This window comes from Schistocerca cancellata, chromosome 1 (genome assembly GCF_023864275.1).
Source record: "Schistocerca cancellata isolate TAMUIC-IGC-003103 chromosome 1, iqSchCanc2.1, whole genome shotgun sequence".
NCBI lineage: Eukaryota > Metazoa > Arthropoda > Insecta > Orthoptera > Acrididae > Schistocerca > Schistocerca cancellata.
The window spans coordinates 725,276,810-725,290,773 of NC_064626.1; positions in this window are offsets into that span (position 1 = coordinate 725,276,810).

The following is a 13,964-nucleotide window of genomic DNA, read 5'->3' on the forward strand; positions in this document are numbered from 1 at the left end:
GTCTGATTGGGATGGCTGAGGGACTGATGGGGGTGTTCAAAGCAGAACCTCAACAAAGCTGTCAACAGTAGTAGCAGCACTGCCATCGTATAAGTTCTGGCACAATATTTGTATCGAAGGATTAAACAAGCAGTCTTACGATTCTGATTAACTGTCGACGTCATTTTCGTGGCGTCATGTCTGCGGTTCTTTATGACTGTCCTCGTCACTGTCCAACGACTGCTAACAGGTTCAGTGCATTATTAATATCTATACTGGGATTATGTGCCATAAGTCACATACTCCAGTCACTCCAAATGCTGCTGTCCTTAAAGCACCTAGTGTAACTGACACAGCTCCTGCACGTCGCCTTCGCTAGATTGCAGTGAGGTCTCCCTCTTGGCGTTACTTTCGCCTGGGCAGCCTATATGCAGAAACTGACAATACACTGCTTTACATATTGAAAAAAATTCAAGTGCATCTAATAACGAACGACAATTGCAATTCGCGAATAATTAGGGTTACCATATAAAAAAGATGCCATGTTGCAGTACAGACGTAGTTTCTATCAGTCACAGAACCACTTATAGCTACGAAAAGGACATTTGAGGTGTATCGATCTATATATTCTATACTGTGAGTGACGATGTCCTTATGAAGTTATAATAAAGCCCATTATTTAATTCTACTGTCCCGTATCTCTCACAGAATGATCCAATCTGACGTCTCGAAACCTACCCTGAAATTTTTCAGACAGGAAGAGTATACCGAAAGATATAGTGTCAAAATCTTAGTTGCGATGGCGCACTGCATCTGTTTTTTAATGTTAAATTTATTCATTTTGGGCCCACGAAGAAGCGCTTCAAGTAGAAACGATGTTGCAGTGCCTTTGTTGTTCCGTAGTACGATGCAGTGTTCCTTGGGACATACATGCGTGTCCGAAGGAACAGGCACTGCGGCGACTACAGCCGTCATGAAACACATGAAATGTACTCGCAGTTGAGAATATGGAAAACCATAGCTGTGTAAGGGAATGACAGTGAAAATTTGTGCCGGACCGGGACTCGAAACCAAATTTCCCGCTTATTGCAGTCGCTTCACCATTTGGCATCCGAGAACGACTCACTGCCAGACCCAAACTTTCATATGTCGCCAGCCATGTGTCTACAACCTGTACTCCTACACCCATTATGTACATTCCCGTAGAGGGGAGACACTTGACTTGAAAATTGCTAGCCTCGTGACAATGTACAAATACGATAATCCTGTGCCTTATTACAAATTACGATGCAGTGTTTTTTCGGACATAATACATGTTGACGACATACGGAGGTTTGGGTCTGGCCGTGAGTCGTGCTCAGGTAGCCAAATGGTAAGGCGACCTGTAGGGAAGCAGCCTACTCACGCCATATAGAATTCATACGCTTTCCATTGTGTGTCAGCCTAGTCCACTCTAACTAGCCATGACATCACGAATGTTGCGCAATAACTTAAAAGTTAAATAAATTATCTGAAAAGTCAATAGCGTGTCAGGAGTGATACTAAAATAATAACGTGTTAAGTTTCAGTTCAGTAACTTCAACAGTTTTCGAAATTTGGACGTTTTACGTAAAAATCATCGGCGCAAAAGGAAGGAGCTTGAAACTTCAAAATTGATATTTGGATTCCTCTTTCATTGTAATTTAATAGCAACAGCAAGCTGGATCTCACGAAGTAATATTTTGGTTGAAATTCATGATTTTCTGTTTTTGTGCCCTAAAAGTATGAAAGCAAGATAGATTAAGTAGGGGTTAGATAAAGCTAGGACGTTTAGATTTAGGTAGAATAGAGATAAGCTATAATAACAAAGATGTGAGAAGTTTCCAAAAGGTAGCTATAAAACTATAGCTGTAGCGTCTCTCCAAAGGGCAAGTGCAACTAAAATAATTCTCTCGCCAAAAGTATTTAACCTAGCCACATCAGAATTTTATTACAGATACTTACCTGTGTGTTGATTGCACAGTTAAATTGAGAGCTTCAACGGCCTTCAGCGAATGAAGCAATTAATTATTTAGTAACTTGAAGTGGTGCTCTACTAGCCGAGCGGCTAGTCAGGAAGGCAAATAATGTCGGCTGCGCCTTCGGCATTTCGCACCGCGGCTATATAAATAAGAGCGTTCCGAGCTAGTCAGGCCCCAGTTCTCTTCTAGATTCGTATCAGCGTTGCGCTCCGTGTCGGCATCCGCGTCGCGTCTGTGCAGTTGCAAGGAACAGCCATGGACGCCGTATTATGTAACTCGGTATGCACATAAAAATGAGTTCGCATTATGGTAAAAGTGTTTATTGCGGAACGACTTCAGTGATTTATTCTCAGTTTGCGTATGTCGAATTTTACGTGTCGCCGCAGGACAGACCTTCTACCATTGATATCGTGGCATTTGATGAGTATTAACATCAAATTCTGGCGAGCGTTCACTTTGAACACTTACATCAATAACGATTATTGAACAGTTTCGTTATCTAGGGATAACAGGATGCGCGCAATAGACTCTGAACAGCTCTGATAGTACAATAGCTGGATGTAGCATTGCTTGGGTAAACATTTGTCTAAAACTTCACGCTTCATCGTTTTCAGAATATAGTGGAAAATTGCTATAGTAAACTGCATTTTCTACGAATCCCAGACATCATCCTAAATCCTAACTGAGGACGGCAACAATAGAGAAATTTTCCACGCGCCGCACCACAGACCGTTTGCGATAAGCAGGAAACCTGTCTTTGCGTTCCAGTCCGGCACAAATTTTCATTGTCGTAATTCTGTTATATAACTGACGGTCGTCCATATTCGCAACTACGAAGACATTTCATGGACCTTGTAATAGCAGTTTGTACAGCCAGTCTTCCTAACGCGCGAAGCGTGAATAAACAGGTACAACTGTGACAAGAGAACGTAGCGCAAAGTCCATAGGGCACCCAACTAATTTACGCACTTAAATCGCACCAAAAATGTGCAAATCATAAATTTTTTTCAATAAGTTGTTGTTCATATCGACAGTTAAAATACTGCAGATGTAATTTTTTCGCAAATGACTAGCGGAAGAAAGAAAATCAATGCCGTGTATGATGATACATTATGGACGACTTCTGTCAATCAGAACGTTGATTTGTTACTATAAAATATTTTAGAACAGTTCGTGTAACACAGATGCTACGACAATTTTTAAATAACGCATATTTTTCCAACGACGAAACAATTTCTTGTTTATGTCGTGTACTCGTCACAAAAATGCAAAAGTGTCTGTTGGAAGTTAGAGTCTCGGTCCGGCACACAGTTTTGCCGGCAAGTGTGGCCGAGCGGTTGTAGGCGCTTCAGTCGGGAACCGCGCGACTGCTACGGTCGCAGGTTAGAATCCTGCCTCGGGCATGGATGTGTGTGACGTCCTTAGGTTGGTTAGGTTTAAGTAGTTCTAAGTTCTAGGGGCTGATGACCTCCGATGTTGAGTCCCATAGTCCTCAGAGCCATTTGTCTGTTGGATGACGAAAACATTTTCCTTGTACCAGAGAACCTGGTAAAAATACAGAAAAAGCGGTTACTAGCGTCATTCAGACAGAATTTGGATGGAATAAGAAATAAGAGTAGTGGTGGCCTTTCTTCTGCACATTGTGCTGCGTACCAGGCACACTTCATCGGATTCCCAAAACGTGGTGATGCAAGCTGACAATCCGCAAATGACTGCACTTCAACCATACTATTCCACTAATAAACGTGAAATGACGAAACGCTGGATTATTTTCTTAAAAATGTTTACACAGTCGAAAAATTTCTTTATCGAGGGTATGAATGAAACTTAGTTACGTGTGGAATCCTGATTGTATTACGTCTTTGCGTCCTCCCACTACAGACCGATGTATGGGTATGTCCAGGGCGAGTGTCCAACAAAAGTAATGAGTTATTCGCTGCAAGTGGTAAGACGACGCTTCGTATGTAATATTGAAAATTATTCTCTCTCGTTTTTCCAGATTTTTCTACGTGTATTACAAAATTTTGGCACGTAAACACAGTTACTTCAATTTTTTTTACTGATTTAACTTAATGTTTCTGAAGATAGATGTAAAGTTGCGGAAGCAGTGCCGGCCGCGCTTACCAAGCGGATCTAGGCGCTTCAGTCCGGAACCGCGCGACTTCTACGGTCGCAGGTTCGAATCCTGCCTTGGGCATGGATGTGTGTGATGTCCTTAGGTTAGTTAGATTTATGTAGTTCTAACTTCTAGGGGACTGATGACCTCAGATGTTAAGTCTCATAGTGCTCAGAGCCATGTTCTTGCGGAAACAGTACACAAAACTTATCACTGCCATTGTTACATATGATTGTATCATAGCATTCATCGACAGCACAAACGGCTGTGTGTCTTATTTTCGTTCGAAGTGATAGTGCGATTTCGCGCAGTTCTTGCACGAAATCTGACTTCTTTCATACACTGCATTTTAGGGGATAACAAGAAGCTTCGTCTTCTCGTCAGCTACGAATGTCTCTTTAGCATTACCTATTAACGTCATTTCTGCACGTTCACTAGAAGTAAACTTCGTAATTTTTCGTCTTTCTTTCCCATTTTCTGAATCCCTTTAACTAGGTTGAAAATGCCTGGAAGTCACAGGCACCCGTCTCACTTGTAGTTCAGAAGGCCCACTCTCCTTAGATTTCCCTCGGTAACTATAAATTGACTGTCATGAGCTGTTACAATTCTTTCGAATAGTTCTTCAGTTACACTTTTGACAGTTTCGTTTTCGCGAAAATTTCGTACTTCGTGTAAATTTTTCTTCAATTTATGCAACTTGTGTTCGGTTTTCGCGGAGCTTAAATTTAAGCGATTTCTCTCGCCTTCGTTTAACCAAAAGTTTCTGTCTTTTCCTTCTCCCTGAAACGTATTACTATACATGTTTTTTCCTGTATGTTTGTTCTGGACTTCAATTAACACAACAATCATCGTTCGAACTACAATTCACGGAATCTTCGGCGTTATTTTCTGTTTCTTTTTTAATGTTTCCACAATTTCTGACTAAATGACATTTGAATGGACGTGCAAGAAATTAACTAATAAATTACACGTTCTGCATATTTCATCTTTGCAAAGGTTGAAAACACTAATTGGATGCCACATTACTGTGAAACTCCGGAACCTGTAAAAGGGCAGGTGCTGTTAGCAAGCAGATACGGAGAAAACAAAAAGAAAATTAATTCAGTTTCGTGTACATTGTTAACACTTGCTATGCTGCGAAGTCAACTGATCACTTAGGGATTTTAAATAAATTACAAAGTCGACAAAATAGTAACCGAACAACTGTGTCCGTGAAACTATCAATGAAACCCGAAATTAGCTTTACAAATTACTATCACGTTGAGTCGTGTTACCTGCATAAAGCTGTACCGTCAATCAAGGATCTGTGGCTGCCTTGTTGAGCATGCCCTACCTCCTGCGGCTCCGGTAGGGGTGTACGTATCTCCAACCGTCTTGCGTCGGATTGGACCACACCCTTGTCATTTAGACTTCGCAGTTGCGAATAAATGTACGTATACTCCCTTCTTAATTTTTCTCTCAGTAATGAGTGCTTGAATGAAAGAGCACACGCCGATAAAGATGACGGCCTCACCAAAGGATGAATGTATATTAAATACGGGAAGTGTCCGACGACTGTGCTTTGTCTAAAGTTTGTCAGAAAGCAACTAGGTATACTTCCAAACTCATAGTCACAAAAATTGTTTTTAGAATTGTTAGCGCCACTGAATTGTGATAAGCTGTTTGGGAATTAGGATGAAAGGGAGAAATTTATCACTGAACTAACTTCTGTGGTTAATTTGTAAACAGGTTACAAAACCTGAAAGAAAGAAGAATTAGTATCTGTTGTAAGACAAGATGATTCACGCACTGACTGTGTTAAAGAAACAGTTCAGGAATGGATTTCGTTTCATCGTGCCATAAATTCTCCTGTGGAAAGAATGAGTTTAGACACTGATGAATTTTCGCTAGTAGGTATCTTACAGTATCATCTTTCGCTTTCGGGACAGATCGACACTTGGAATTATCAACTTAGGTTTAAACAGCGCAGACTGCGTTTCTGGAAGGATAAATGGGGAAGTGACACAGCGGAATGAATATGTAGGATTTGTAACTAGTTGCATTTGCTAGGACGTCGCTGTGTACTGAACGAGTTATATACCAAAATAATTCTATGTTAGCACAGGCGAATATCAACTAAGCAAACTATTGCGCAGTCGAGTTTGCCGTCTGTACGCCTGTTGATTTAAATATGTATTTGCTTAAGGTGGGTGCTATTTTGCTGACCCCGTTGCTATTACGTATTAATCTGTGTGTCCGTTTCTAGCATTGTCTTATTATGTTCAATGGTTAACTAAGACTTTCGGCAAAGTATTTCGCAGAAGACTGAATTAAAGTTAATAACAATCAGTGTTCTGAAAAACAGTTATAGTATGTGTAATGTTCAATGTCACGACAGAATATTTACGACTCACAAATTAAAAACGGTTTTAGTGCAAAGAAATCATATTTATTGAGAATTCAGGAACACGGTAGAAGTTTGTCGAATTCATATTTACATAAAACTGCAATATGTTTTGTTCTATTTAATTCTGTAATACGTTTCACATTTTTTTAAAAATCAGCAATGAGAGCGAACTGTTCCAAACACGTGCATATGCTGGCGTCTCACTGTGTTTCGTTACTTCCGACTTATTGTTCTGCGGGAGTTTAAATGCTGATGGTGATTTACTGTGGGAGGCCTTAATGACTTTGATTCTTGTGCAACGTTTTAAAGATTAGTCTTATTCTGAATTAGTGCATCGTGTTTCGTGTTGCAGGCTATTCTTTATTAAGTCAAAAGTCGTAATGTCACTTCCGATTTATTAGACACTGTTCGAGAGTGCTCAAATAAAATACTCAATCTCCTCTTAACCATCAAGAGAATAAAGTTGCCAGAAGTTTTGACTATAAGCGTACACGTACAACTTCGCCGACGTGATTGGCCCACAGCGCTATGTTGGTGTCTTATGCGCAACGCGGTAAAGTCCCGCGTGAGGGCCACAGCTAATGACACACACACACACACACACACACACACACACACACACATATGCGCGCGCGCGCACGCGCCTCTAATAAACTACTGTGCATACCACACGACAACAAGGTGCTGGTAAAGTGAAAATCAGTTATGTCTGCGATCCGTGGCTGGTTGCACACCTTTAAGGAGGCCGTGCTGGAAATGTTGCAGCTCTGTCGGGCATGAACAGCCAAACTACAGACCCAACAACCAAGGTCCCCGCCCAGGTCATGCATCGTCGGGGAAAAATGTCTCGTACTGAAGAATCAGTGTGTGGAGGAGTACTAACGCCGTCGACAGGTTTCAAGCTGAGCGTTTGATTTTTTCGTAAGTTACGATTAAAACTTGGGCTATCACCAGTACATTTATTTGGTGAGCAGAGGCCAGTGAAGATGGCAAAGGTGTTGAACAAATTGGAGAAGGAAATAGTAGGGTATGGTTCAAATGGCTCTGAGCACTATGGGACTCAACTGCTGTGGTTATAAGTCCCCTAGAACTTAGAACTACTTAAACCTAACTAACCTAAGGACATCACACACATCCATGCCCGAGGCAGGATTCGAACCTGCGACCGTAGCGGCCGTGCGGTTCCAGACTGTAGCGCCTTTAACCGCTCGGCCACTCCGGCCGGCAAATACTAGGGTATCAGCCACGACGTTGTTGATGGAAGATGAACATTCGTTTCAGGAAAAAAAAAAAGGTTTAAATGCCTGTGCATTCCTAAGGAACCAATCTGCTGAGGTCGTCCGTCCCTTGACTTACACACTACCTAAAACTAAATTGTGCTAAGAGCAACACAAACACCCATGCCTGAGTGAGGAATCGAACCCCCGGCGGGAGGGGCTGCGCAATCCGTGACAATGCGCCTCTAACCGCGCGGCCACTCCGCACAGCATTCGTTATAAAAATAACCCGAATCATTACTGGAGGCAAGTACGAATCCTTTTCTCCCTTCACTCAAATCGCTCTTTGTGGGAAAAGTGTGGTCAAGACTGAGGAAGCTCCTGCTTTGTGAGTGATGCTTCACAGAAAATAGAATCTACGGAACAGTGTGTTGGAAACTGGGCGCCTCTGAAAAGTTTGAACTTCTTTCTAAACAAAGGTACACACTGGATCTGTGGCGCCATTCTTCGCTACCTTTCCTACCTTTGTCATCTACTAGTATTAATTCAGCAACAGACAGATAATGAAGGATTCTGAGGTGCATTTATTTACAACTGTCGGTGAAATACCGTAGTTGGCGAAAGTGGTTCGTCATGTTTTTTGTTGATCCACTGCACTTCAACAAATTAGTGTTTCCCCTCTTCCTTATAGACAACAATAGATTTATTTGGCTCGGTATAAGACTTCATAACAGATACTAATTCAGTAGCTTGCATGTTCATTATCTTCAATTTTAAATGTGTTGATGTAAGTGGTGGAGTGATAAAGTATGTTCTTTAATGTGTTTGCCTTGTTGTTGTTGTTGTTGTTATTGTTGTTAGGAGACGATAAAAGCGAGGACTGCCGACCTTAATGTACTCACGTGACGGATGGATCAGTGTCACTTGTACACGGCAAGTTAGGTAGACGCTTAGAATTTAGCTTAGGGCATCGGTCACTAACTTCACAACTTAATACCCGCATCACTTCCCCCAGGATGACACTGCTGTCGCCTGGACTGGTTTATATCGGTCGGTGGTCATAATTTTCTGGCTGATCAGTGTAAACTTTGTTACCTCTGGCAAGACTGCCGGCAAAATTTAGGCACTGTTTAAAAAGAAAATTTGAGCCACTGTTGGTTGCGCGCTGTCTGCTACTCGCGTTATCCCCTCCTTACTGATTTGACAGAATGCCATTAAATGTCATAATTTATTCCAGGTCCTATATTATCGTGGGTTGTAAAAAATTGATACATATTTCAAGCGAGTTCCATCTCTTTGTTGATGAAACGCAGAAGTTAATATTGCTTGAGTTCATTAATGAATGTTTCAAGAGCATTTTCACAGAATGCCATACAACGAGCCGATGTAGCCAACTAAATATCTAATTCTATCTGTATGCTTGTCGTGCATGCCGAATTTAGGACGTCAGAATGATTCACATGAATGCTTCAGTGTTCAGTGCTTTCGATTTGCAGATGAGAGTCTAAAAACTGTTTTGTCATTCCATAGTGTTTCAAGATGCTCATGTTCATTATTGTGACAGAGTTATTTGTTGGTAAGGGTGTGCTAACAGGAAACCATTCTTCCGTGTTCTCGTCTTCATTTCAGCGTGTCCAACATGATGTAATACTCTAAATATAAGACAGTCGACATGTCGCTCTGTCTCCAAAAGCAGGGAGGGGGGGTGAAATGGTTCAAATGGCTCTGAGCACTATGGGACTCAACATCTGAGGCCATCAGTCCCCTAGAACTTAGAACTACTTAAACCTAACTAACCTAAGGACATCACACACATCCATGCCCGAGGCAGAATTCGAACCTGCGACCGTAGCGGTCGCGCGGTTCCAGACTGTAGCGCCTAGAACCGCTCGGCCACCCCGGCCGGCAGTAGTTTCCCATTTCATGCACAATATTTCGACGACAGACCCAGTCACCTTCCAGTTACGCTGTTACGTGCCTGTACTCCACCCAGGCTTTGAGTTGTAGTTAGCCTGACACCTCTATTTATGTAGCTGACTATGAGTTCGAATCTGGACGTTCACTACGCTCTTTGATGCTGTTTTGTTTTTCAGAGCCCGCACTGATATTCTGTCAAACGGACATTCTCTCTACGTTTCCTCGCTCTGGTGGATGTGATGGTCTGCGATGCCTGAATGAACTGGATACTGGATCCGAACCATTGTTAAAATTAATGTGAGGCTGTTGACGACGCGCCAGTACTCTTTGTGTGTTGCAAAGGTTAGTGACATGCAGTACCTTTTCCGTAAAACAGGCAACTGTATAATTTCACAGCGACTACGGCCAGGCTAGCGTAACTCAGGTCACACGAGACTCCGGGCACTAGCCGCCTGCCGCCGTGTGTAGTCAGTTAATTATTTCGCTTTGGTCTGATAGGCTGCTGCACCGGACCAGACATCGTACCGCAGGTCATCCACTTGCTGGCGCGGCTTCATTAGTAGAAATTTACCAAGCACGGTGCTTTACTACTGTCTACTAGGGGAATTTCGTTTTAGAAATGTTCGCTTTTATCATTCTAAAACATAAACGCAGAGTAATATGCTACCAAATGAACGTAGTTTAGACAGGTTATGTCTTTAATTTGACTCAACAGCAGCCGTTCTGCTAAAACCTCATCCACAAGAATCCTCACACTCAATGCTGTTAGGTAGGGCCTCACATCTAGGTCTAACCTCCATGACGACTGCCTATAGCCAGCTTCTGTGGCCGAGCGGCTCTAGGCGCTACAGTCTGGAACCGCGCGACGACTACGGTCGCAGGTTCGAATCCTGCCTCGGGCATGGATGTGTGTGATGTCCTTAGGTTGGTTAGGTTTAAGTAGTTCTATGTTCTAGGAGACTGATGACCTCAGATGTTAAGTCCCATAGTGCTCAGAACCAATGAATTGTGTGAATATTGCTCTGGGAATGATTTTCCATTGATAAGGGATTTCAGCTTATCCATGTTACCCACCTAAGACGACAAGCTGCGCGGTTGAGCGTTTCGGGCGACCTGAAATCGGAGGAGGAACATCTCACTCCAACGAACTGGTACCCTTCGCAAGAATTCTCGCGGTGAAGAAATAAGGGCCATCAAAAAGTTTCCGTTCGAAGGCCGTACACTCTAGGATCGGTATGCCAGCAATGCAGTAAGCACTGAGGTAATGATAATCTCCGGCACGCCAGGTTGAAGATACCTGTTTGGTAAAATACCGAGGCCTGCTGCGTTAAGAAGTCTTTAACTGTGTGCTGCGCATCCTCGTCTAACAGAAATTGTCGAACCTTCAGTGCCTTTCGTAAGGTACTGAAGGCGTGATAATCTCATGGAGGGATCGGGACTACAGGACGGTTGCTCTAGTGCCTCCCACTTGAGTTGGCGTAACTTGTGCGTTACATATTTTCGATATAGTAACATCATTATCATCAAGCAACACGGAACTTGGTATATTATTCCACAACAGCTGTTTTCGACAAACATGCTGCCCATACGTATCCTTCTTCTCCGATGGACCTCTAACGGTATTTGTCATTCGGCTGCTCAGAAAAGAAAAACAGTACATTGGTCCTGTTTCGGCGTATTTGATAGTAATGTCGCTGTAGCTCACGTTTCCCATTTGCCTCACGCACGTCGGATATATTCAAATGACACGGTAATCCTTCGCCTACAGATAGTTGCTTATATACAGGGAAGAGAGTCGCGCTACGTTGCATATAGGCTGCTGAAAAGCCGTAGGACAGAAACTTTTTGATCGCCCCTTATACAAACTATTATTCAGAACAGACAGCACCGATATACAAACTTAATAATATCGTGAACTGTCCTTCAATCAAAAATACCCCGACCGCGCGGGGTAGCCGCGGGGTCTTTGGCGCCTGCCACGGTTCGCGCAGCTTCCCTCGTCGAAGCTTAGAGTCCTCCCTCGGGCATGGGTGTGTGTGTTGTCCTTAGCGTAAGTTAGTTTTAGTTATTTTAAGTAGTGTGTAAACCTAGGGACTGATAACCTCAGCAGTTTTGTCCCATAGAAACTTACCACAAATTTTCAAAAAACACCTCGGCTAAGATTTGAAAAAATGAAATTTTCACTCTGCAGCGGAGTGTGCGCTGATATGAAAATTCCTGGCAGATTAAACTGTGTGCCAGCCTCGAACTCAGTACCTTTGCCTTTTGCAGGCAAGCACTCTACTGACTGATCTACCCAAGCACAACTAAAAAATTGGCTCTGAGCAATATAGGACTTAACATCTATGGTCATCAGTCCCCTAGAACTTAGAACTACTTAAACCTAACTAACCTAAGGACAGCACACAACACCCAGTCATCACGAGGCAGAGAAAATCCCTGACCGCGCCGAGAATCGAACCCGGGAACCCAGGCGCGGGAAGCGAGAACGCTACCGCACGACCACGAGCTGCGGACCAAGCACAACTCAAGGGCCCTATTCGAGTGTCGTTCATACCGATCGGTCCAGTGGGTTAGCCTCGATAGTGACGTCATTTTCGGTTCTTTATCGGAAGTTCCTATTCAGTAAGCTTCTGAGACCTGTCACCGATCAGTCCTCCTACCGATTCTTCGACAATTGTACCGAGAGGTTTTGGATTTCGGTATGGCCCTCTCGTTCTGTTCTCTGTGGTTTATTTACACCTAGAATTTGTTATTTGAAACATATTGAGCGGTTTTAGCTTCGAATTTAGTGGTTGCTGAAGAATCAACAGGACATGCCTGGGAGGAAAGTGAGTTCATAATAGACTATTTTTCTTTGGTAGAAATATGGTTTGTACTGTTGTTACTATGAATGATTGTAACATAAACAGTTTCGGTCAATATTCTCACTAAATAATCGTTTTTACGTAATGAAGAGTTTAAAAAGTCATTAAATTTCAAAAGGTCGGCTCTGCTTACGTATATCACATAAGTGTTAGCTGAAATTACAAGTGACTTAACGCATTTTTTCCGCAAATGGTTTACTTATTAATTATCGAAACGTGTTTAAAACTTTTAAGTAACAGTGCAAAGGAATTTTGTGAAGCCTGATAGAGGAAACCTTCCAAAATTTCATGTAATTACGGCTCAACGCCCGCGTCATTCGACAAGAAAGTCAGCCTGCGGTTTTCTGAAGTGTTACGTGGATTAAAGCGCTAAAGCAATGCGAGTTGCAATAGGAAAGTTCGTAAGGCAACGAAATGCCGTCTCGAAGGTCGCAGGATTACATACTGCATGATACCAAAATATCTTTTTTTTGCTCTTCGTGTTTGTAACACTTTCTGAGACTTCGTTAATCATCAAAGTTAAGCATTTTTTCCGAAATATTCGTTATTTACAGGTAAGAGTGCGCTTTCTCGGTATCTTTGTTTCATGACTTCCGTATGTTTGAGAAATGAAAGATGAAATTGCTAGGAGTGAAACAACTGACAGTGACATTTATACTTCTTCTTGTCACAAATAATTCACCATTTTGTTCTAAATACGTATAAATTTCCGGTAGTGTAGTCAGACAGGAATCTAAGAGCACAACTTCAATTACTTCGAATGAAACTATCTGCAAGCGTCTTTATACTCTTGCTAGCCCGCCCGGTTGGCCGTGCGTTCTAACGCACGGCTCTCCGGGCGGGAAGGAGCGCCTGGTCTCCGGCACGAATCCGCCCGGCGGATTTGTGTCGAGGTCCGGTGAGCCGGCCAGTCTGTGGATGGTTTTTAGACAGTTTTCCATCTGCCTCGGCGAATGCGGGCTGGTTCCCCTTATTCCGCCTCACTTACACTATGTCAGCGATTGCTGCGCAAACAAGTTCTCCACGTACGCGTACACCACCATTACTCTGTCACGCAAACATAGGGGTTACACTCGTCTGGTGTGAGACGTTCCCTGTCGGGTGCACCGGGGGGCCGAACCGCACAATAACCCTGGGTTCGGTGTGGGCGGCGGAGGGGTGAAGTGGACTACGGTAGTCGTTGTGGGGTTGCGGACCACTGCAGCTGCGGTGGGGACAGAGCCTCTCCGTCGTTTCTATGTCTCCGGTTAACATAAAATACAGTACAATACAATACTCCAGCTTGTCACAAGTATTTATCAGCTGTCGAATCCTTAAAACAGTAGACAGAAATGAAAATGCCCGCCACAATATTTTCACACTATCCCACCATATACGAAACATTTTGATTCATCAGATGCATGTTACAAAATACCACGAATTTCTATAGCTCCACTCGCAACACGCTCTTGGAAAGGCTTTTTTTAAATTTTGTATTAATGA